This window comes from Colossoma macropomum, unplaced genomic scaffold (assembly GCF_904425465.1).
Source record: "Colossoma macropomum unplaced genomic scaffold, Colossoma_macropomum, whole genome shotgun sequence".
NCBI lineage: Eukaryota > Metazoa > Chordata > Actinopteri > Characiformes > Serrasalmidae > Colossoma > Colossoma macropomum.
This window is the reverse complement of record NW_023495515.1, coordinates 1,089,978-1,116,691: the sequence shown is the minus strand read 5'-3', so window position 1 is coordinate 1,116,691 and position 26,714 is coordinate 1,089,978.

The window sequence follows — 26,714 nt, the reverse complement described above, 5'->3', positions numbered from 1 at the left end:
CGATGATGCTATGATGTACCCATCCATCTCAGCCTTTCTGAAAAACATTACTAAAAACATGAATTGTCGAGAATAGAAACGGTCTAAGCTGTGAACATGCCTGCATTGCCATGCTCATCTTTATAGAGCGATGTTTGAATGAATGATTGGGAGATGTTTCATGCCAGATTAGAAGAGTGAACTCAAAGAGATCATAGAGAGAAGCCCCCCACACCATTCCGCACACAAGCAGTCTCGCTATAACCCACCCCCGACCATCACAGCCACCACACATGCACACACACACTGTTCCCTGCTGTGTCTCTCGCACTGAGAGGCCTTTCATTTAGCAACACTGAGACTGATTCTGCAGCCTGCTTCTTTAACAACTGCCACATCTCTCCAGCGACTGTCATGCTGCCTGAAAGCTGAGATGATACTCACAAGCAGCCTAAAAGCGTTCCGTTAAATCTGATACCAACACATTCTTCACGTTTACTATTCCGTCTCAGCACATTAACGATGGCGCTTTGGCTTGCTAAAGATGGCACAGAAACGTCTTGCGGCCTTTATGTCTATGTCACGGCATACGGATGAAGCGGATCAGACGGTGTCAGGATCTTCTCATACCAAGTGTTTGCATGAAAACAGGATCGTATCATTGCAAATTCACAGGATTTCACACAAACCAACTCCGACACAAAGTCACAAGTAGTTAAGGTTAGACTAGAGTTAGCTGCTACACCTTTTTAGTTTTGGGATTTTTTGCCCAATTATCTTCCCAGTGTCACCATCAATTATCAACTGCTGCCACCGAAATATGGCACCAACTAATCTAGGTGTGATAAGGCTTTGAGACACACAAAATCAAGCTCTTACTAATCAAACATATGCAAACTGCAAGCTCTGTCTTAAACCTGTACACAAACCTGTAGGTTAATGCGACCTTGTTTCATCGCAGTAGCATTGCGTCAAGACTAGCGAAGTCAAATGTTTCTATGACGCTTTTGTTTTCACAGCTCTTTCGAGTTATAAAAGGTCATAAAAGTGCCTTTTTTATTATCCGAATGGACGATAAGCCGGATAGAAATGGCTTATTGGGCTCTCTTGGACTTTCAGCTACAGATTATCACACTAGTGGCAATGAAACATTGATAATATGCAATCAACTCTGAATTCCTTATGCAATCAGTTGCTTTGCAGAAAAAACGTCAGTAGTATTCATGTACCCTCCCGTTTACGGACATATCTGTGGCTTTCCAAGGGCAAACAGTACTGTGTAAAAGTCAGAGACCACGCTTCATTTATTTAATCTTCAGTTAAAACAGCAACACAATCCAAATTCCACAGAAAATTACACAGAACCTCAACAACTAAATATACAAGTTTAGACTCTGGGATGGTCAATCTATTGTTCTAGGAACACCAGCAGCTCCTGTCACTCAAAGATGAAAGCTTTCTGCACTGTTTGTTCATCTGATGCTGACAGTTTTGGTGGTCTACCAGGTCTTGCAAGTGGTTGTTAGGAGTTTAATTTTCTTTGTACCTGAACTTTTTGGAAAGTCCTGCTTTTTCAGTCATTGACCATTGACTTTCTCATTCATTATGCATTTAGATTACCTTATTTCTCATATCCTCAGAATTAAAATTCATAAAATGCAGCTAACTTCATGAAAAAATGAAACAAATGAAGGGAGGTCTTCATATTCGGACAGTACTATATCTGGTATTTTATGATTACGATTTTAGGATGGAAATGGGGTTAATAGTGTTAATATTAGCTTCCTAATCAACACATTAACATGACATATTGGTGTACTTATTGGTCATGTCACAGTGCTTGGTGACCTTATCCTCACTGGGAAGAGGAATGGATTTGCTCAGTTGTGTTAAGTCTGGCCTTGCGATGGACTGGCAACCTAATGGACTCCCATACCCTCCATGATCTTATTGCAAATGCTAACTTCAACTGTGTGTTAACAAAGACAGATAAGAATTTCCAGCTTGAGCTCTAAATGTGCTATCAGACCTGTTTGAAATAACTTTTTTACTAATACCCATTATGTGTCCCAATGAAGGTTTTTTCTGCTTTACTTTGTAGCCTTATATTGAGTGGGCTGGGCCTTTGAACATCAGGGGTGGGGGGGACATGTACCCCATCACCCACTTATATTATGCCCCTCATTCATTTGTACTGTATCCAAATGATATAGCTCCCTAGAAATTGAGACTTATTATGTAGCAGTGGAGAAAAAGTACATTTGAGCTTTTAATTAACAGTCAAAAAAGTGCACTAGCATAGGATTTCGTAGTCTATATAAAGCCTGAAAACACCACAGAGGAGGGTTCCCTGGGCTGCTTTCATTCAGCTGTACTTTGGAAGCCTGCCCAGGGATATGGTGAGGGCTCAATTCCCAGAACTCGGCAAAAGCAGTGCATCATGATTCGTTTTGGGAAAAACAATACTTTAAGTAGGTAAACAAACAAATAAACAAACAAAAAAGTGACCGACTCGATGAAGTAGTCATGCACAAATCAATAGGAGTTTTTCAGGAGTTTTAAGAGAGTGAGTGCGTGAGCCAGAGCGCATTTCAAAGTTTGACAGTAAACAACTAGTAAAGCTTACTATGAATAATGTATGGGCGTGTATGCGTGTATATACATGCGCATGGTTTTGTGGGGGTGGGACCTGGGGAACTGTTCTCAGCATGGGTCTGGTTTTCTTGCAGGAGAAGAGCAGTCTTTATGGCTTCTCTCAGAAGAAGCTGACAGCTCACACTCCTCATTTTGGATCACTGTGACAGGCTCCCTCTCAGAGCCTCTTGACGCATTGGCTTGTTTTGATGGGCCGGCGTCCACTTGTCATGAGGATGAAGATGGAGAATAACTGCACAATCGAACAGCAACGATTTCCCTATAATCTGTCTTTTGTCTCTGGATGTGTTTGAAAGAGAGAGAGAGGAAGAGAGAGAGAGAAGGAGAAACATTTGCACTCATTGTAATTAACGCAATAAATCCCAACTCGCATGCTTTTGCATGCATATGCATTCAACCTATAGGAAAATGAACCGCAGCGCATATACAATCTATTATACATAATGTGCAAAGGAAGAGATAAAAACCCCAAGGATCTCACTGCTGAAGAAAAGAAATGAGTTCAAAGAGTGAGCAATCAAGCAAACACTTGGTTATGCAAATACTATAAATTTTCCAATATATTTTCGGGCCGGCCTAATGTTCCATTAACGAAAACTAATAACACGAGATCAGATCGGAACATTATGTAGGAGAACGTAGCATGCAGGCTATTAACATAAACCACAGCACCCCACAGCCAGACTCAGATTCATTCTCATTTATTTCGCTGAAGCCAGTTAGACTTTTATTAGCATACTGAATGGAAGCTGTAGTGCTGTGATGGAACAGAAATGTTGCGCAATAACAGAAATAGATTCAAGTAGTTTAGGCAGCAAAGCTAATCATGTAAAATGAAACACCAACTCCACATATTTCATTTTAGCTTACATTTCTTTTGGCAAATCAGTTAGAGCATCTACACCACACTGTATTGCTAAAAGGTGCATAAAATCAAGCACATAGCCATGCAATCTCCATAGACAAACACTGGCAGTATAATGGGACTGTTCTAAGATGTCAGTGACTTTAAATGTGGCACTGTCATAGAATGCCACTTATTGAGAAATAGACCATGCAAACTCACAGAGCAGGCCTACCTGTTGGACTCTAAAGCACCAGCAGTAAAGTTTGGTGGAGGAGGGATAATGAGCTGGGGCTGTTTCTCAGGGTTTGGGCCTCTTAGTTCCAGTGAAGGGTTGTTAATGCTACAGCATACAAAGACATTTTTTATGCTTCCAACTTTGTGGCAGCAGTTTGGTGAAAACCCTTTCCTAGTCCAGCATGACTGTGCCCATATGCAGAAAGTGAGCTCCATAAAGACATGATTTGACGAGTTTGGTGTGGATTAACTCCAGAAGCCAGCACAGAGCCCTGACCCTTTTTGGTGCCTCACTCTTAGCAAAAAGGGTTCTTTGGCTTGTCACAATAGTGGAACTCTTTTTGGTGCTATATAGAACCCTTTTTAAAAAGGTCCAATATAGAACTATATCTAGTAAGTAAAAAGAGTTTTGGCCATCTTTGATCGAGAATTCTAGATGTCCCATTATTTAGCAAGAGAGAACAGTCGCAGGAGAGTGGGCGGAGACTGGATGGGATGCAAAGTTTTCGTCATGAGAAACTGAAGGAAGAACTTAAATCTAGGGCATAGAATCTAGAGTAGGAGGAGTTTTGTCTGTGGTCATTCTGTCAGACTAAAGTCCCAACTCCATTAAAAGTCTGATTTCTACCAAAAAATAAAAGCTTAAAATTCCTACGGCCATGTTGCTGTGGCTAGGTCAATGTCAATCACCGTGCATTCTGAGATACTCACACAGTCTTTATCAGGTAGAATATATTCTCTGAGATATTGCTAAGAATAAACATAGCTTGGTAAATGATCAAAGATACAAATTAGAATTTTTTTTTTTTTATTTACCCCAATTTTCTCCCCAATTTAGTTGTATCCAAGTCCATTCACTTGTTAGGGCTCCCGCAATCACATGATACCACCAGTATTAGTAGGATGAAGGCTACCACAGGCTTCCTCCAAGACCTGTGAAGCCAGCCACCGTATCTTTTCGAACTGCTGCTCACGCAACGTCACTGGACAGCTCAGAGGAAATCGCCAACTACCAGATCTGTTATGTCAGCTAACAGATGCCTGCATGACTAGAATGGCATTGGATGATGGGGGGGAAGGGGGCCAACCGTGCTGTGTTGGACTCCTGGCCACCAGTGGCTATAGCATCACCAGGGAGCGAAGTTGTTGCACCACTCCGGAGCCAGAGTTTTAATGTTTGCAATCAAGTTGCCAGCCCACTAACAGCATCGATTAAGGCTACTATAACTAACCTAACAAACTTTTTTCTAGCTAATGATAAAGCCTCAGGCTCTAAAGGACACCATATAGCCAGTTGCGTCCTAACTTGTCATGGGTTTTAGCATTTGTTTTTGTCTAAACATAAAGCACAAGAGTGTAATTTAATAAGAAAAACAAGTCATTTTTTCCAAATTCTGTAGGCAGTAGTGGCAAATGTGGAACACAGCTTTAACCACCATTAGCGGTCAGTTTCAGACTACAAAGCTCATTATTCTCTAATTGGCTCTGTAGTCTGAAACTGAAACTGACTACAGAGCCAATTACAGAATAATGAGCTACAGTCTGAAGCCTTAGTGGACCCATAAAGTAAACAGTGAGTAGTCATTTAATGTAGGAGCTTCTATTAAAGTGGACACTCCATTCTGCTTGTGCTTTGAGGCCTAGTGTTGTATGAAAAGTTATGAATTTTTTAAGTTTGGGTCAGGAGCTGGAATGAGGGCTTAGCACTATGCTAACAAAGACCACTCAGAGTACACATATTTTGTCTGATTTCTTCCGAATGCTCAGAGAGACTAACTTCCATTCTGATATGTGTGGGTTTGTGTGTGCTGGTTTTTCATTACTGCCGTCTGATATGGAGCCGTATTTATAATTCATGCGAGCATGCTGGAGTACAGTTGGGGTTGTTTTGGCATAAGCAGTGGGACTCATTAGACTATTCTCCCTATGAATAAAACAGTTGAAGCTATGCGCACTCTTGGCTCTCGGCAAGAATCGGGTGTTTTTAGGGCGACCGTAAACCAGCACGGGTCCTGAGGAGACTCCTCCCAAGGCGGCTGGTTGTGAGGTCACTTCCTGTGAGTGCAGATGGAGCTCTGAGGATGTGTCATCATTTTGTAGCCTTAGGTCTAAGCTGTTTCTGTGTATGGGACAAAGGAATGCTGTTTTTCAAAACTGTCCCTATTGCACACTGTGGTAAACCGACAAGTTCTAAATCTTATACATGTTTGTCATAACCCAGCTGAAAAATCCAGCTTTTGCTGGTTTCAGATGGTCTAAGCTGGTCTTTGATGGTCTAAGTTAAAAATCGAATTCTGCTGTGGAGCCGCAACGGGGCAGTAAAAGAGCCGCTAAGGCTCCAGAGCTGCATGTTGCCGACCCCTGCCCTAGTAGTCAAATTGCTGGCCACCCCATTAAAAAGGCTCTGACTACGCCCCTGCTTCCAGCCAAAGGAAAGAAGTCCAAACTGAGGTAATGAATCTAGCCAGTTATCTTGCTAACAAGCTTTTAGCTTGTTGTCCTCCTTATCGGATGAGTCATTTCAGTTGTCCGAGTAAACCTTTCTCTCCACCGTAATGAGTAAGACTATTACTAGAGTTATACGGGTGCAATATGATATTAGTTTTCCTTCTATATTTTTCAGCTACAGAAAAAAATAAAGAAATAAATTTCAAGGCAGCCCCCAAAGCATGTTATACCTACCTTCAAGATACATCATGAGAAGGGAGTTTCTAAGTCTTTAAACTGGAAAAAACTCACTCTAGAGCAGGGCTGCCCAAGGTTATCCCAACCCCAGCCCCTCAACCAAGAGGAAACATATTTTTATTCTATATAACTTTTTCAATTCCTGTTTTCCTTTTAAAAATTAAATTTGAGGTATTACTATTTATTACTATATGAAACTTGTCTACTTTCTTTATTTCGACCACTTGCATTCTTCCCCAGTCAAACACTCCTAGTCAAATTTCATGTTTTGTTGATTTTCTAAGTGAGTAGTAAGTAAGTAAACAAGTCATCTACAGAGAAAACACCCTCAGTATTTTAAACTCAGCAAATAAACCATAATAGTTAATTAAAAATTTGAATGGAAAATAAAAAAAATAAAAATAATTAATTAAAAACAGGGATTTGACCAGGGTTGCCCATATGTTTGCATAGGAATGTACATTGTTTGGTCACAAACACTCCATCCCCAAAAATAAAAAAGTTTGGGCACTCTTGCTCTATACACTAGTGCAGCACAGCTGTAAGATGCAAGTAAGCATGTTTTAGATTAATCATAACCCTTTTAAGTCGACAATGTCATATGAGACATCCAAGGCCATCATACTTAAAAAAAGAAATCTGGGGAACGTTGCATGCTGGGGACTTACTTTTATTTTTCATAGAAAGGTTGTGTTGTGCCTTCAACAAGTCAGGAAGACAGCCTCTGACTGGTAAACAAATCAGGAACACAGCCTCTGATTGGTCAACAAGCCATGAACACAGCCTCTGACTGGTCGACAAGTCAAGAAAACAGCCTCTGACTGGTAAACAAATCAGGAACACAGCCTCTGATTGGTCAACAAGCCATGAACACAGCCTCTGACTGGTCGACAAGTCAGGAACACAGCCTCTGATTGGTTGACAAGTCAGGAACACAGCATCTGATTGGTCAACAAATCAGGAACATGGCCTCTGATTGGTCGACAAGCCAGGAACATAGCCAATGATTGGTCGACGAGTCAGGAACACAGCCTCTGATTGGTCGACGAGTCAGGAACACAGCTTCTGACTGGTCGACAAGTCAGGAACACAGCCTCTGATTGGTTGATACGTCTGAAACACAGCCTCTAATTGGTCTGTAACTCTGGAACACTGCCTCTGATTGGTCAACAAGTCAGGAACACAGCCTCTGATTGGTCGACGAGTCAGGAACACAGCCTCTGATTGGTCAACAAGTCAGGAACACAGCCTCTGATTGGTCGACAAGCCAGGAACACAGCCTATGATTGGTCGACAAGTCAGGAACACAGCCTCTGATTGGTCAACAAGTCAGGAACACAGCCTATGATTGGTCGACAAGTCAGGAACATAGCCTATGATTGGTGGACAAGTCAGGAACACAGCCTCTGATTGGTCAACAAATCAGGAACACAGCCTCTGATTGGTCGACAAGTTAGGAACACAGCCTGTGACAGGTCGAGAGACTCAACCCAAGGCATCAGTGCATGCTAACAGCCATGCTAACAACAACAATAACTGTTTTCAACTTCGATAAATGGATAATCACATAAGACGTTTATTGTTGAATTTGTCATTATTGATTTTTTTTCAAAGTCTCCAAAAAAACAGTTCAAGTCTGGATTACAAAGCTGCTGAAAGGGATACAATCACACCGCAGCCTTCCCCTTTGGAACATTTTTGCTTCCCATAGCATCAGTTTTCAAAGTGTCATTAATTTTTCCTTCGAGAAAAATGACTAAGAGCTTGAGTCCTTATTTGGGCATAAGGCTGACTGCATGACCAAGTCTATATCAAATATGCCAGTATTATAGTAAAGTGTCACTTGTTGGAAAAGGGACTGAAACATTGGCTTGTTTGTTCCAGTGAGCGTGTTGGCGTCTCGGCTGTAGACATCAATCATCCTCCAGCAGGTGGCCCTCGCTAATGTAACACAGGTAGTGCTTTCAAGGCCGTTTTTTCCCCCACGTTAATTCAAAGCTCTAGCGGCCCAGCGTCACCGAACACCGTTAGGGAAATGAGTCAGGCGTTTAGGAGATGGCCTAGCGTGGAGAGAGATGCAGAGTGACTTGTCAATAATGGATTATAATTGCGTTCATTATGCAGAGTTGTTTCCAACCAGGCAGCTAACAGACTGAATATCACTCATTTTAGATGGACATTATGACAGCATTAAAAATAATAGTAATTATCATTCTAATTGATTATATCTCATTTGTGGGCCATTTTTGAGAGAAAATAATTGTGTGAAAGCCCGTACCAGACCTGTCAAAGCAATAGATGCATACACAGCACAGATGATGAGCCCCAAGTGTCCTTTTTGTTTGTAAGTGATTTTTATCGGTTTTTGAACATAATGGTTGTACCGGGTTTTAGCAGAAAGCCCTTAAACGAGAAGCTGAATGCTGTTTTCGTTAGTTTTTCCTTTTTTTTTGCATTTGTTTACTTTTAATCCCTTTTTTAAAGACAATAAACCTGATTACTAATAACTAATTTTCATTTCTAATATTTCTAATTTCTAATAACTAATAAATAACGAATAATCTCACTATCTATCCCAATCAATCAGTTAATCAACAACTGAGGCCACTTTATGAGAAACCTCTTCCTTGTAGCTCCACCTTGCTGGTGTTGTTTAGGGTTGCATGACTTTTTTTAAATTCGACAGTTACATGATGAAAGTCTGGTCGACCTCAACGATTCACTGATGATATCATGAATAAAACCACAGGAGAAGGGAATACGTTGTAAGTTACTTTAGCTCTGTGGGGTCTGAGGGCATTTTCTTGATTTTTGCATTTATTTTTAAATTTGCCTTTACAGGTACTTGCATACGACATGATACCCACTTATTATATACCAAAATGTTCAGAACAATCTCAGCTCTCTCTGTATTAAGGATGTTTTTGACCTGGAGCATGAAGTAAAGAGATAAGTGGGCCCAAAAGCTGAAAAAGGTAAATTCTTACCATCGCTTGTGAAAACACAGCTTTACTCTTGTGGACGAATTGTTTTGGTGCTTAAAATGGGTTGATCAAAGTCTTAGGTCATAAAAGTAGTGCAATGTATGAATAAAATAGTCAATAAATGTTCGCCTCATCACTGTTTTCCAGAACTGCAGCAGCAACTTCAGCACCTGCAAACTTTTTACATGCCTCTCGCCTCTGTGTCTGAGGCAACTGAGCAGAAAATGAAGTGTTTTCGACATGATGGGTCAGTCCTTAGTGATTTGCTGAGTGTTCATTGGTCAGTTTCAGGCAAAATATAGACAGACACATGAATCCTCCAACTACAGGCAAGAGGCAGATGACGGACACACAAATCCACCAATTGTACACAGTGGGAGCCAGATGGTGTGTGTCTCAACTTGTCTTCATTGGCTCATAACTCCGGATATGATTCACGTACAATCTCGTCATGTGATGGAATTAAAATGGCAGAACCTAAAGATTCAGTAACTGTTTAAACCGTATTTGTGCACAGTATTATCGCAAAGATAATAATAGAAACATCATAAAGAGAAACTTCTAACTTGCCCTGGTGTGTTTGTCGCCCCCAGAGGGCAAACTCAAGACATGACATGCCCTTTCTAACAAGCCCTGAATTACATTGCTACACCAACCAAAAATATCCAGCCAACAGCGTCCTGTGGGCAGCGTCCTTTGACCACTGATGAAGTACTAGAGGATGACCAATACAAACTGTGCAGCAGCAGATGAGCTATTATCTCTGACTTTACATCTACAAGGTGGACTGACATGGTAGGAGTGTCTAATAGAGTGGACAGTGAGTGGACACAGTGTTTAAAAACTCCAGCAGCACTGCTATCTCTGATCCACTCTCACCAGCACAACACACACTAACACACCACCACCACGTCAGTGTTACTGCAGTGCTGAGAATGATCCACCACCCAAATAGTACCTGCTCTGTGAGGGTCCATGGGGGTCCTGACCACTGAAGAACAGGGTAAAAGGGCTAACAAAGTATCAGAGAAACAGATGGACTACAGTCTGTAACTGTAGAACTACAAAGTGCACCTATATAGTAAGTGGAGCTGATAAAATGGACAATGAGCGTAGAAACAAGGAGGTGGTCATAATGTTATGCCTGATCAGTGTATGTCGTGCACTACAAAGTGAGCAAGGAGCAATTGAGATTTAGTCCCAGTGTGGCAAAGGCCAACAACACTGTTAGCTTGATGCTAACATAACAAGGAATTCACATAGAGATGCACAGAGTATGAATTAGCATCATAGTGTGGTGGTAATTTGGTGAGAAAAAAATCCATATTATGACATTTTCATTGACATCATTCATATGACACAAAAAAAGAATATACAACATAAATATGCAATATACACCCATCACTGTATACAATATACAATGATGGGTGACAAAGTCACTTTAAATACTTTAAATGAACTATACTATCAAAATAACAAATAATGAGTTGAGCAATTGTATTTTTTTCATATTTTATATTGTTGCTTTTTTCATAAAAGTTATCCTTCACACCTCTAATTTCCAAAGAAATCTGAAGAAATATATATATATATATATTTATTTTCCATATTTTACCTCCAAATTTCAGTCTTAAAAGTGGGTTGCATTTTCTGCTTCTCACAATTCAAGTACTCCCAAACACATTTAATGATGTTGAGGTCTGGACTCTGAGGTGGCCAGTCCATTTTTCCAAGAACAACACCACCTTCTATGCTTCTTTTTCTTCTTTTTTTGTTCATTTTCTTTTCTCAGTAAGAGCTTCTTGCTACACATCCTTTCAGACCCATATTGTTGAGCCATCTTCTTACAGTGGAAGGATGGACAGACCTTGATTTTCTCCTAAATAGCTAGATTTTCTCTTGAAGATGAAACCTTTAGGTACTGTTTATCTGAAAAGGACAGTTTTGTGGTTCACCAAGTCTTGCGGGTAGTTGTTAGGAATCCCATTTTCTCTGTAGCTAATGTTTTTTTGAACTCCAATTTTGGAAACTCCTGTTTTTTTTTTAATTTATTTTCCTTATGCAAGTGGATTGCCTTATATCTAATAGAAATCTCTCCTGAAAAATGAATAACTTGTACCTGATGGCTGTTTTAAATAAATGAAGGGCGCACAGTACTATAGTAACTCTAGACCAAGGGTTACCATGCAATCACAATTTCATTCCAGTCCAATTAGACAGTCATTACTGAACAACTATGATTAATATAGTGATGTGATATGCACATATCATCAACTCCACAGTGTATTACACTGTAATTATATATTGCACATAATTGCAAGCAATTAAAAAAGTAAAATTACTGAATGAAATAATATTAAAGGCTATGGCAGGTCAGGAACAGGAAGGTTTATTTCTGAAACTGAGAACTATGTGAGCATCCATCATAACCAGTAATCATAAATCAATTAACAGGAGTTGCATAGAAGCTTGGTGGTGATGAAAACAGGACTTCAAGGGAAACAGATGAAAAAGCCAAGAATTTGAAGCTATAAGCGATGAGGTGAGGGACACATCTTTGGCCTTGCCAGTATTTAATTAAACACGTGTTCAATTTTATAGCCTTAGAGCTACAGTACACCAAACAAACCAAACCCTGAACCAACTGGGTATCAGCTCAGGGCAGCTTGTCTTCTTCCTCACTTCTGAAAAGCTGTCACTTCTTTGACTAACACTGTCTTCAGGTATGCAACTAGGGGTCCAAGCACTTTTAGTCTAAATGGCACATATGTTTATTTTTATTTTTATGTGTATATTTGCCTTAATTCTGAGTAGTTTTTTTTTCTACAGACTCAGTGTCAACCAATGGAAAGGGGGATATAGATTGACTTAGCCCACCCTGCAATGACCCCATTACTTCAATTCTGCCACATTTGGAGGGCTTTCAAACATGAACTGCCTGTTGAAGGTCTTGGATCTCAGTGGGGTTGAAGTCAGGACTTTAAATAGGTGAGACTAGAGCCCTAATTTTGTTTCTTTTGAGCCAATCAAATGTGGATTTGCTTCAGATCATTGTCTTGCTGCATAACTCATTTGCACTTGAGCTTAAGATCACAGATATTTATCGGCAGGACTTTTAAGAAAGCAGAATTCATGGTTCTGTCAGTTATGGCAGGTTGCCCTGGCCCTGAAGCAGTAAATCATCACACTACCACCACCGTGTTTAACTGTTTGGCATGATGCTCCTATGATCGAATAGGCTGAAATAGGGCTGTGTCTTCCAGAAAAGTTCCACTTTCAACAGAACATTATCCCAAAATGCTCTAGAGGTCATCCAGATGTTTTTTGGCAAATGTGAAGCAAGTGTTTATGCTCCTCTTGGTGTTTTTTTTGGGGGGGGGGCAAGTCTCCCATGGATACCATTTTTGCCCAGTCTCTTTCTAATGGCAAATCATGAGGCCTGCAGTTCCTTAGATGTTCTTTTGTGACCTCCTGGATGGATAGTCATCCCTGTGCTCTTGCAAGAATTTTGTTAGGCCACATCTGGGAAGATTCACTACTGTTCCAAGTATTCTCCATTTGGGGATCGGAAGGTGGTTCACTGGAGTCCCAGTGACTTAGAAAAGGCTTTGCAGCCCTTTCCAGACTGATATATTCAATCAACATTTTTTTCCTTAGGGAATTTCTTTTTATGCAGCATAGTGTGCTGCTTGCTAAGATGTTTTTTACCATACTTCAAATTGCTGGAAAGGTTCTATTTATGTGATGTTTAGGTTCAACAGGGCTGGCAGTAATCAAGCCTGAATGTGTCTTGCTTGATTCATTTCAATTGTTAACTAAATTTTGTGAATTGGTTAATTGAGTAACCAAGGGGGCAATTACTTTTTCACACAGGGTTAGCTGGTGTTGTATCTTTTTTCCTTTAAAAAATAAAATGATCTTTTAAAACTGTCTGTGCTTCCTCGGGTTGTCTCTGTCTTAAATTTTGCTTGAAGATAAGAAATTCCTTTTTTTTTACAGCACGGTATTTATTCATTTATTCATTTATGTATTGATTTATTTTTGCTTTTTTTTCTCACCATATAACTTAAACAGGAACTGCTTATCATATCCTAATAATTAGTCATGCTGGCAATGGAAGATCCTTGATTAAACATAGTCTTGGATAGGTTAGTTAGATCAATGTATGCAATATTGACCCCTCATGTAAGGGTGGAAAGCGTCCCTCACTAAAACAAGACCAAAGCCAAGGAAGGGACATAACAATTGTACCTGAGGATATGAAGAAGTCTTGCTTTGCAAAAAATGTACATTATCAGATGACCAAACAGGTCAAATATAGAGTTTCTACAATACATTTAAATGGTTAAATGAACGAAAAAGAAGTTTTATCTGTAGCCTTGATATTGTACTTTGTACACAGTACTGCTGGACAGTCTAGTTGTTCCAACAATCCTGCACTTACTTAGCAAAGCTGGAACGTAGTTTAAGGTTACGTTTAATTTCAAGTTGCCTGAAGGTGATTTAGAAAGAACCTCCCTGAGCATGCAAATGTTTCAACTATTATGGGGTCTTCAGTCGATTCATATAACATCAGTCCAGTTCCTCCACATACATCACGAAATGACTTGGTTTCCTAGAGAAGCAATTCCTGAGAAAATATTCAAATATTTAGCAAATATGGCAAACCTAGACTGTTGGATAAGCCAGCTAACATGTTCACTTAAGTCAGCACAATTTCAGGTTGACAGGAATGTAGCTCACTTAGCAGAAAAAGGCTTTATCTTTTCTTGGGTCTTCACTCACATTATATCACAGCTCTCACCAATACTTTATGAGATGGAAAATGCGGTTGACTGAAGTTGAACCAGAACATAGCTCACTTAGCAGTTAGCATGCAATAGCTGTAGCTTTTCTTATGTCTTCAGTACAGAGAGCTAATATATATTGCAGCTTCTACTAATACTTCCTGAGATGGAAAATGGGTTCCCTGGAAGAGCAATAACAGGTATATTCACTCAGTCTTCATAGAATGTGTAGCAAATATGGCAAAGAAGAACTAACAATGTAGTAAAATGTTACATCTCCTTTATAATAAAACTAGAGAGCAATAACAAAACAACAAACAAACAAACAAACAAACAAAAAACAGCAGGATGTGCAAGTTTCTAGTGGGTTGTATTTTCTACAAACCCAGACGTCTGCGTCACACATGGTCATATGATTGTAGTCATTATTTATTATAAATGAAATGACATTGTGCATCTGTGAATACACCGATCAGGCATAACATTATGACCACTGACAGGTGAAGTGAATAACACTGATTATCTCTTCATCACGGCACCTATTAGGGGGTGGGATATATTAGGCAGCGAGTGAATGTTTTATCCTCAAGTTGATGTGTTAGAAGCAGGAAAGATGGGCAAGCGTAAGGATTTGGTTCTGATAGAAAGGTGTCAGAATACACAGTACATCGCAGTTTGTTGCGTACGGGACTTCCTAGCCGCAGACCAGTCAGGGTGCCCATGCTGACCCCTGTCCACCGCCAAAAGCGCCAACAATGGGCACGTGTGCGTTGCTTACCTGGGAAACACATAGCACCAGGATGCCCTATGGGAAGAAGGCAAGCCGGCGGAGACAGTGTGATGCTTTGGGCAATGTTCTGCTGGGAAACCTTGGGTCCTGCCATCCATGTGGATGTTACTTTGACACGTACCATCTACCTAAGCATTGTTGCAGACCATGTACACCCTTTCACGGAAGCAGTATTCCCTGATGGCTGTGGCCTCTTTCAGCAACATAATGCGCCCTGCCACAAAGCAAAAAGGTTCAGGAATGGTTTGAGGAGCACAACAAGTTTGAGATGTTGACTTGGCCTCCAAATTCCCCAGATCTCCATCCAATCGAGCATCTGTGGGATGTGCTGGACAAACAAGTCCGATCCATGGAGGCCCCACCTCGCAACTTACAGGAGTTAAAGGATCTGCTGTTAAGATCTTGGTGCCACAGCATACCTTCAGGGGTCTAGTGGAGTCCATGCCTCGATGGGTCAGGGCTGTTTTGGTAGCAAAAGGTGGACCAACACAATATTAGGAATAATGTTATGGCTGATCGATGTATAAAGTAATGCTTCATGAATGTAGCTTTCATTTTCTCAGGGGAAGAGGGAGACAAACACCAATATATCATAAAAATATGGAAATAAAATGGCCAATTGAAGCCTGTAAGAGGAAATTACCCGAGGATCCCATCTAAATTTAATTCCATCCAAATGGAGCTTCAAGCTGAAGTTCAGCTAATACATAGCTCGCTTAGCATACTAGATATAATTTTGGTATTCAGTCCAGAAAAATGTCAGTTTCCAGTAATACTTCAACAAATCAAAAGTGAGATTAGCTGAAGTTTAACTGGAAGGTATCTGACATGTAGCAGTTGGCACACAGCATTCTTAGCTTTGCTTGTCTCTTCAGTCTAGTGAAATTATATTGTCACAGTTCCCCACAATTCCCTGGGAGACCAATTATAAGGATATTAGCTTAGTTTTCTACATACAGCCACTTAATATGTACAAGAAAATTCTCTCCGTTTTCTACCTATATCCACAGAATATGTAGCAAATATGGTAAAGCAGGTCTCCTGGATTAGCTACCCTGATAGCAAAAGGATAGTGAACCACTGCTGGCCCACTGATGGCAAAGCTGGTGGTCCACTGGCGTTTTTGCTCAGCTTTTTCTGGGCGGCCCACTGGTGGTTAAGCAGAGTAATAGACGAAATTCCACTTATTGCTCATTTTCTACCCATAGTCCAATTTACTTTACTAGCTTTCTTTAGTTATACACTATAAATTAGTTTAATAAATCATTTTCATCAGTAAAATAATTGTAACAGTGTCAGCAACAACATTTTCTATACAATCATTTCACATTAGTCTTTTTTTTTCTCTTAGTTGGTTGTAATATTTGTCTTAATTTATTTATCTACAATGAAAAGCTCTGTGTGTTTAAAATCTGTTGAGGAGATTAAAAACTAGTTAGAGCTTGTATGCATGACAATAATCTGAGTGGTCCGAGGGTGGACCAGCAGTGGCAAATAGCCGACGGGGTGCCGACCTTATCAAGCCAGTGGACCAATATATGCTCTCTGTCTTTGTAGCTAGGTTCAACTGTGTAACTTCAAGTCTTCAGTCCAAAAATAAATATTCGGTTAACATTTGGAATCTATTAATACTTCATTAGATGTCTGGAATGTAGGTCACTTAGCAATTGGCACACAATGATGCTAGCTTTGCTTTGCTTGTCTCTTTATGGAACATTATTTCCTCAAGAGAGCAATTAGAATAATATTCAGTCTGTTTTATACCTACAGTCACAGAAAAGCCGCACTCTTAAATTAGCCAGCTAACTGGTTTATGTTAGCACAAACTCAAGTTGGCTGTTAAACAGAATTGTAGCTCACTTAGCGGTTAGCACACAGTGGTTTTAGCCTTTCTTCACAGTGAAAGATCATCATTATACTCTCTAATTTCTACTAATACTGCCTGAAATGGAGAGAGCGATTACAAGAGTAGTCACTCAGTTTTCTACCTACCTTTAAAGAACATCTAACAAATATGGCAAAACAGGACTCTTGGATTAGCCAGCTAGCTGGTTCAGTTTAGGTACGTGCAGTTGATGGAAACTGAGCTGAAACATTGCTCCTTTACCACACAAGAGTTTTAGATTTTTGGCCTTTGGCCCCCAAAAAATATTCAATTAACATACAAATTCTAGTAATACTTCATTAAATGGAAAATGGGATTGGCTGAAGCATAGCTGACTCAACAATTGGCGCACAATGGTATTAGCTTTGCATGTTTCTTCAGCCTGGTGAAATTATATCCTTACAGTCCCAATTCATACATGAGATGGAAAATTGATTCCCAGGGAAAGCGATTAGAAGAATATTCACATTTTTCTACCTACAATCAAAGATAAAAGCTGCACTGTTAGATTAGCCAGGTAACTGCTAAGTTGGCTGTTGACCTACAACTGAATATGTAGCTAATATGTGAAAGCCAGCTAACTAGTCAACTGAGTTCACTGTTCAACAGGAATGTAGCTGACTTAGCAGTGAGCACACAGTTAGCTTTAGTTTTTTCTTAGCCGTCAGCCCAGGGAAAGATCATCATCACACTCTGTTCTTTCTCCTAATACTTCATGAAATGGAAAATGAGCTCCCTGGAAGAGCAATTACAACAATATTCACTCCGTTTTTGTCACAGTTGGAGCTACTCACTGCACACGCGGCGGCTAGCTCATAATGTTGTCTTATGTAAATGGCCCAGGCCGGATCATCTCATAACCCCCTCACATCACAGCCTCATTCCCCATCACAAGCGCTAATCTGAAATTGAAAATCTCGCCTATCGGTTGAAGCACTTTTTAATAAGTTTCTGGAGATGACTTTCAGAACACATGGCGCAGCCTCAGAGCAGTGCATCTTACATCGCTCGGTGAGATTTTATCTGCTTCAAATGGTGCGGCTTTCAAAGGAAGCCGATTATTACCCTTCCTCCCTAAGATAAAATTCTCATATTGTCGATAGGGCTGCAGAATTTAAATTGAATGATAATGGGTGTCCGATTGGACCAGACGTTCAGCTGCTGGCCTCTGTTAGCGATAGCGCTTGCCCCCCCGCCCAGCTTTGGATCATCATTTTTTGAGTCTTTATTACACAAAACCTACAATTTTTATCTGAATGTGTGCATCATGATCTGATTTTAAGAGCAGGGTAGCAGCTTTTTACGCTAATTTAGCACTGGGATATAAATCACACGCCAATAATAAAGTTGAAGCTGCCGGCATTATAAACCTGTTATGTTGCATGGAGAGAAAAAGGCTCCGAGCTTGGAGAGATAACATTTTTACTGCATGAGATTGACAGACCACCCAGTTCTATATAGAAAATAAAAAAATAATGATAGTAGAATGAAGTAGAGCTCTTTGGTTAGGACTAAGTGATAATTGTTTGATCAGAATCTTTTCTTACATTTACAATTTCCATTTTCACATATGAGAAATTTGTTCTGGTGAGTGCTCACACTGAGACTGAAAATATAATCAAAATGTAACAAAATAAGTTAATAAATAAATAATTAAATTATAAATAATGAATTACATTTACATTCTGTATAATCAGATTGATTAAGAAAAGGCAAAAATATGTCAAAAAAGCAAATAAACACAACTGTAAAATGGGTTAAAAATTTGAATTTGGACTGGAATTTCAATGAGCTATTAGTGCAAATGAACGAACATAAAATGACACCATATATTTGTTATTGCTTGCGATAAGTGTGACTTAAAAACGATGTCTAATACATTTCTAACCATGCTGAGAACTTAAGAAACATGGTCCAATTCTTACTCATTTGGAGCTCCAGATCAAGGCCTTGTCTGCTCATATCCAGATATTATTATTTTTTGTTTTTGTTTGTATTTTGTTTTTTCCATTTTCAAAGAAATTGTGCACTGCAATGGCATGTTTGAAAATCTCTTTATCCAGACAAGAATGCAAAAACAGCCCAGCAGGTACCTGCTGCCCATTTATGCCAATTTATGCCAGATGCCTCGAGAAGAACACAAATCAAGAAGAACAAAGATCAAGCACAAAGCTGAAGCAAGGATTGTCAAAAAAAAAGCCAACAAAGTGGCTTGTTTGACTTAACAAGGACCTGCGCAATCCAATATCTCACAAAGATTTGAAGCCTGATTCCTGTCAGAAAATAAAAGCTTAATAAGAATGTACTGTTCACAATGCCATGGAGTTGTTTACACTGATATGGCTAAGCCACTTTCTCTGAAATGCCAACACAGTCTTGATCAGGCACAAACATTTTTCTAGCTTTTCTAACTGGATTTTGGAGCTAGGATTTTTTCAAAGTGACTGTGGCTAATGATCACTATCTTTAAAATAAAATAAAAAAAATAGCATTAAAAAAAAACAAAACAAAAACACCAATAGCATTTTTGAAAATCTTTTTGTCCACAGAAGAATGCAAAAATGACTTGAAAATGCTCACATGAGTATGCCAGCCCAGTAGGGGGTGATAATACACCACGTAATTTGATGATGAATCATTGTGAGCATGCCTACTACACAAAATATAGAAAATGAAGGTGAAGCAGAGACTTTCTGAAAGGGAGACAATGGCATGTTGCAAACATGTTAGGCTTGTTCAACTAACACTGCAGACCTGCACAGCTCCATATCTCACACAGATTCAAATTCGGATTCCTGCCAGAAAATAAAAGTCTAATAAAGATCTGCTGCTTATACTGCTATGGAGTTGTTTACGTTGAGATGGCTATGCCACTGTCTCTGAAAAGCCGTCTTCTTCAGGCTTGGACTCTAAATAGATTCTGATGTCTTTGCACTATAGTAGCGGGTTTTTATCCATCAGTTTTTTGCAAATTCTGAAAATAAGCTAAAAAAAAAAGCGGAAAAAATGGAATGTGAAAACCGATGATGGAAAAACGTTTTTGGAATAAACAATGATGCATCAAGCAGTGAGTATTGCTAGGCAGTTGCTATCGTATCCCAAGTGGTTGCTAGGATATTGCTAGCTGGTTGCTATGGTATCACCGGTAATGGTTAGGCTGTTGTTTGGCAGTTGATATGGTATCCCAGGTGGTTGCTAGGGTGTTGCTAAGTGGTTGCTATTGTGTCCCAGATGGTTGCCTGGATGTTGCTAGGCAGTTGCTATGGTATCCCAAGTGGTTGCTAGGGTGTTGCTAGGCAGTTGCTATGTTATTCCCAGTAGTTGCTAAGGTGTTGCTAAGTGGGTACTATGGTGTCACAAGTGGTTGCTTGGGTGTTGTAAGGCAATTGTTATAGTATCCCAAGTGGTTGCTAGGGTGTTGCTAGATGGTTGCTTTGGTATCCCAAGTGGTTCCTAGGGTGTTTCTAAGTGGTTGCTAGGGTGCTGCTAGGCAGCTGCTATGTGAGTGAGAAATGATTGGCCCTACAGATGGTCCGATTATAGCGCATAGCTTTCCCATTCTGAAATGCCTAATCCAAGGCTCGTTTGAAAAATTGCTCAGCACAGTGTGCTCTCCAGAACTGTCTGGGTTAGGGTTGTTTTTTGCGTTCCCAGGTGCAAGGTGCATGTCATCGGGGTGGCAGGGAGATTTCAGCCCTCATTAGATGGGCCTTTGCTCGTCCTGCCTGGTGTCTCTGAGCCGCAAATAACAAGGCCTTAAAAAGATAGCAAATGGCTCTAAAGATCATTCTAACCAAGTTAAATATCTCCATCATGCACTTTTAGATGTAGCCCCTAATCATGGTTGCCTATATCATCTAAGATTTCTTCGCATAACTACAGTGGATGGAAACACAATCAAATTTTCTGCCGACATTTCGTAAATGCACACAACTACAAAATGAGTGGAAATCCAGGCAGTGTAATTAAATAGGAAAGCTAAATTTAGTTATAAAGATGTTATCAAATTACCGAGCATGCAGAGGCGATCCGGTCATCAGCTGTATTTCAGACAGAGTTCTGATGATGTCTCTCCCCCTCTCCCATCATTGGGCTGGCCTGCAGTTGCAAGGAAAGAGAAACCATGGCTGTTCATCATAGCCTCTGGCACACAGGCTCTTTGAGTGTCCGAGAGGGATAAATCAGGGAAGATCACTACTTTCCTCTTTGGAACCACACGCACGGTCACATTGTGGCCGGACGGACAGCTGGGAAGTAAAAGCCGAAAGAAATGTCACACCGGTGTCCGTCTGCCGGAACGGTCGATGGGGGACGACAGAGACAGTCGGTGACAAAACAAAGTGGTCAGTGATGTGGAGACTTGTCGCTAAGAGGTTGGGAGAGGAATCCAGCTGTGAGGAGGTAATGGGGAAACAGCCGCTGTGTCAAAAAAGATACCACTAGCTAGCTAGTGATGCGTGAGGTGGCCATTTAGGAGGAGCCTTCAAATAGATCCTGTAACTGTGGACTCTTTGTGATAATTTTAGCCTTTGAAACTCAGTTATTACTTATGTTTTGCCTTTTTGTTGAAGTGCAATTATGTAAATAGAAAGTTGTACTTCCTTAGGAAAATGTAGAATGATTATACAGCTTGAGCAGCTGGTAGGCGGTTGTTAGGATGTTGCTGAACAGTTACTGTGGTATTTTACATGGTTCCAAAAGTGTAGATAAGTTGCTGCTACGGTATTCCAGGTGGTTGGTAGGGTGTTGCTTGGTAGTTGCTATGGTGTCCCAGATGGTTGCAAGGGTGTTGCTAGGTGGTTGCTATGGTATCCCATGTGGTTGCTAAGGTGTTGCTAGGTGGTTGCCATGGTATCCAATGAGGTTACTCCCACTGCTATGTGGTTGCTTTTATCCCCGGTGGTTGCTACAGTGTTGCCAGGTATTTTTTGTGGTATCCCAGGTGGTTGCTAGGGTAAATGCAAAATGACCACACACTGTAAATTAATTTGACCTGGGGGCAAGTAGCTTTTCAAATAAAGCTACAACAGAGCCTCCACTCTAGTGTATGAGAATCAGCATTACTGTATTGAATGCATGGGTGTAAAAATTTAAATAACTTCCAAAAGCAGATGCCCAAAATAATGATCTATTAGAGGTGGCAACATCAGCTAGCCAACTGGACAGCTTCTATATCCAAGATAACGAGTTCAAAAACAACAAAAACAATGTTTCTGTTAAATAGAATGAACCTTTAGGTTCACAGAAATCATTAGGCCTTCTCTGAAGACCTAGAAGACCCTGAGGGTTCCCCACCAATTGTTAGCCATTTACCATTTGTTAGCCATTAGCCATTTGATACTTCCATGCTTAATAGGCCTACTTAGTAAGTCACATATATGCTATATGAACTGTTTGTGCTGAGACTGATGCTCTAATTGAGTCGCTTGCTAAATAGCTAATGCTAACACGCCACAACAAATAACAGCAGACTTCATTTCTAGACTTAGCTGCACTTTTTCTCTGTCTAGTTTGGCAGGTGAAGCTTCCAAACCTTCTGCCAGCTTTGCACAATAGGGAATAGAAGCGCTAAAGCTATTGAGATTTTTAATGGGTGCAAATAGTCACTGTGACAAGTTTGAACTACCTGGCCAAAAACTTCTAATTCAGCATTTGAGAACTCGGGAACAGCTGGCAAAAAACTGGCTGTGCTGTTACTTTGAGACATTCTGACAGCAGCCCTTCACGCAGCAGTTACTGACTGTTGAGCGGCAGCCAGCTAGCACCCTGCTAGTTCTGCTGCCACTCAAAATAGAGCATCGCGCTGGCCCATTAGCCTAGAGCAGGAATGATACCACAGCTCAGAGCTGCAGAGGCATGACTCCTGGCTACTTTCGTGCGACGTGACAAAACTGCTGAAACAGACCACTCCATCCGTTCGGGTCAGTGGATCAGTCTAAGAGACTAGACCCAAACAAATGGTTATAAGTTATTAAAAGGTTCTGTGCCAGCTTTGTAAGCAGTGTTGGCCCAATTTATAAGACTCACCTATCTTATATAGGTGTGCAATCACATAATGTCAATGGTCATCAATGGTCAGTGATTCAAGCTGGGACATTATATGAAATGCTAATAAAAGCAGAAAGTAGTGATTAGTAAATTCTGTTTAACCTGTATTCGACTGAAAATAATACAAAAACATAATATTTGATGTTTTACATTATAAACTTTGTTGAAATATTAAGCTCATTCCAAATTTGATGCCTGGAATACCTTCCCAAAACGTTGGCACAGGAGCTCATTAACCACTATGTTACATCACATTTCCTTAACACTTAATGGTCATTTGGGGACTGACCACACCAATTGTTTCAGTTTTGAAAGTGGAATTTCATACTATTCTTCTGTTACACAAGTCTTTAGTTGCACAATTGTACAGGGCCTTGATTGTTAGTATTTGCACTTAAGAATACGCCACGTTTTCAGTTGGAGACAGGCCAAACTAGGACCCATACTCGCAGCCATGGTGGTGTAACATGTACAGAATGAGGTTTGGCATTGCAATGTGGAAATAAACATGTACATCCCTGGGAAACAGATGGCTAGAAGCCAGCTTATGTTGCTCCAAAATATGTATAATTGTTAATGTTAATTGAATTTTACACTGGTACCAATCTGGATGGTCCTTCTCTTCTTTGGCTCTGAGAGCACAACATCCATTATGTCCATAAACAATCTGAAAAGTTGACTCAAGTTTCCACTGCGCACCAGTCCATTTCAGATGAGCTTGAGCCCAAAGAAATCGGCAGCGTTTTTGCATATTGTTAACATATGGCTCCCACTGTGCATAGTCTTAACTTGCATTTGTGGATGCAGCAATGAAGATGTTTATTGACAAAGTATTCCCAAACCCACGTGGTGATATCCATCACAGACGGAGGCCGGTTTTTAATACAGTGCCACCTGACAAATCGAAGATCATGGACATTCACTTTTTTTTTGGCTTTGTGCTCAAAGGTTTCTTCAGGTTCCCTGAATCTTTTGATGATAGTTTGCATAATAGGTGGTGAAATATCCCAAATCATTACGATTACTTGTTGAAGGATACTGTTTATAAAACTTTTAGATTTTTCATTGTCGCATTGTTCAGCAAAGTGGCTAGCCTCAACCCATTCTTACTCATACAGGACAATGCTTTTCTTGGATGCTTCTTTTATACCTTAGCATAATTGTGTCACCTTTTAAAGGTTTTTTTTTTTTACATTTCACAATACAAAACATTAAATTTGGAAGTGTAATGGCCTTCGCTCTCACTCCCCAATGACATTGTGCTAGTGGCAATTTGAAAAGATGCGTTGACTCTTCATGTCTTTCAGAGAAAGTGTAGGATAGCTTTCACCATCCCAGCTTGGTAGCATTTTGTGATGGGGAGACCTATCTAGCAAGTGGAAGTGCAGATGACTTAAATGGCGAGAAAATTGGGTAAAATTAAGAGATCATAACAATGATATTTTTTGTGAAGGACTAATCAAAAACTAGCTGTGGTGTCAGATATTGTGATCGCTACGTTTTAAATGAGTGGATAATGGATAAAAAGTGATACATCCAGTGGCCTGTATTTCAATTCCGTGACACAAAATGAGGGTTCATGGGGTGAACAGCTGGATCAAGCGTGGCCTGGGAAAAGGGCGTTAGTGTATTTGTTAGAATCTCATTAGAGGTTTGATCTCAACGATACCTGCTTTTATTTCTTGGCCCCAACTGAGGAGGCAGTAATGGTGTGAATTGTTGTTGATGTGGGAGAGCACAGTGAGTCAATCTTCTGGAGCCAAGATGAAAAGAAAGATGAAGAAAATGAGCAAGAAAAGGGGGTGGAGGAGTGAAAAAAGGACAGAGTGAGGGTGAGATAGAGGAGGAAAGGGAACAAAAGATACTGCTGGAGATCAAACCGAGAGCCAACTGCACAGCGTCAAGCTGCCTTTTTTGATTTCCTCTAGGGCTTTGAGACTAATGTAACTAACAAGTAATGCAAGCTGATATTTAACGATTAGCCTGAAATTGTGCTAAGAAAACTCTACTAGACTTGCTTATGTGGTTTTGGACATTGTATGACATCCTATTAACTGTAAACATGGCTCCTTTTTCAGTCAAGACGCCTGCTCTGCAATGAATGCTGTACTAGCCAGCTGACAAAGCTGTGTTTGTAGTTAATGTTGACTTTCTACACTTATTACTACCCTACGATCTCTTCTAGTACTTGTTTAGCAAAGGTTTGGTTGTTTCCATCCATTTCTGTCCATCTTAAAAGAATATTTGAGGAGGTTTTTCAAAACCGAACTTTTAAAAAGTCAATGGTTAAGATGTAGAAATTTGTTCTGAATTTGAAATTCTTCATTCTAGAGAAACTTTTGAATTGGGAATTGTTCAGAGTGGTGAAACCAGATGTCTGAAAAGTTTTATGCCCCTAAAATTACATCAAATTACCAACATGATTATATATAAAACGCAGAAGATACATGTTGGTTCACTGGTGATTTTGGAAAGTAAGCAAAAATGCCAATATTTGAGTTGTAGACTCAAATGACCCCTGGTTCCTATCACCACCAAGAAGGTTGTGAAGAATTCAGAGTCTGAAAGTTTCTCTCTAAGTTTCTCTCTCATGCTTTTCTGAATGACTTTGTTTACATCTCAACTGTTGAATTATGCAGAAAACTCTCTTTAAGAGAACTTTGCATTCGTCACAAGCTTTTCCAAAAAGCCTCTGACTCTGATTCTGACAAGTTGTTCTGGGTCACTTCGTGCGCTTTGATTGCACCGTACTTGTTGTTTTTGCCATTATTTTTCCTCTTGTCCTCTGATTATTCTGTGCTATGGCAGATTTTAGAAGGCAGCTTTTTTACTCGGAGTCTGAGCGGAGCGCCATGGGGGCCCCCGCGGCTCTGGCACATTAAGGGATAGTGTGCAGGGTGAAAATGATAGTGAAACCATCACGCTGCTCCCTCAACACGAGTGGCCATGGTCATCTGTGGGGAGAGCCATCAGCACTGGGTCTGCATTTTCTCTCTGCAAATGTTCCATTAGCTCCACTGGAGGGAAAAGGGATGTGAATAACAGCACTCAGCATGAGGAGGAGAAGAGTTGATGCTGCGCCTTTGTTATCTTCACATTTCTGTCAGAAAATGGCAAAAAGATGGTGACTTTTGCAGGCTTAAAGGGAAAGTTTGGTGGAAAGACAACTATATATGGTTTTCCCTTTATCCCATATGTAGGCGATCAGCAAATGCATGAGGTTTGCTACTTTAGGTTCGTACTGGAGCTACAAGGCTGACCTAGCTAACAAGTAATCAAGCTTAGCAATTATCATATCATATATGATACATATTTATCCTTAAACAGTTGCGTCAAACCGTGTTGAATTGTTCTCAAATAGATTTGCTTATATGGTTGACATGGCCAAAAACATGGCCGATATTTGGTCAAAAAGCAGTAGTAGTTTTTCAAAAGTTCCTCTCACCTTCAAGGTACATCAAGAGGGAAATTTCCTAGAAACATCCCACTCTACGTGCCACTGTGGGAGGTCAATAGGTTTGATTACAGCAGCTATAGCGATGGCTCCTTTTTATTTATGCATCCCTTTATCAGTAAGAATCCTGGCTAATGTAGCAAACAAGTAATAGAAGCTTATTAGCAATTAGCCTAGTACCTTTACTGAACACTTGCCTCAAATCAGGTCAAGTTAAGCAATCTCAGATGGAGTAGAGATGAACTGATACCAATTTTTTCCTTTTTTCCTCGATATGGATACCGATACCTGATCATCGAGTATCAGCCAATACCAAGTACTGATACTGATACTAACTTTATCTAACCTAACTAGTTTATAAGTCTT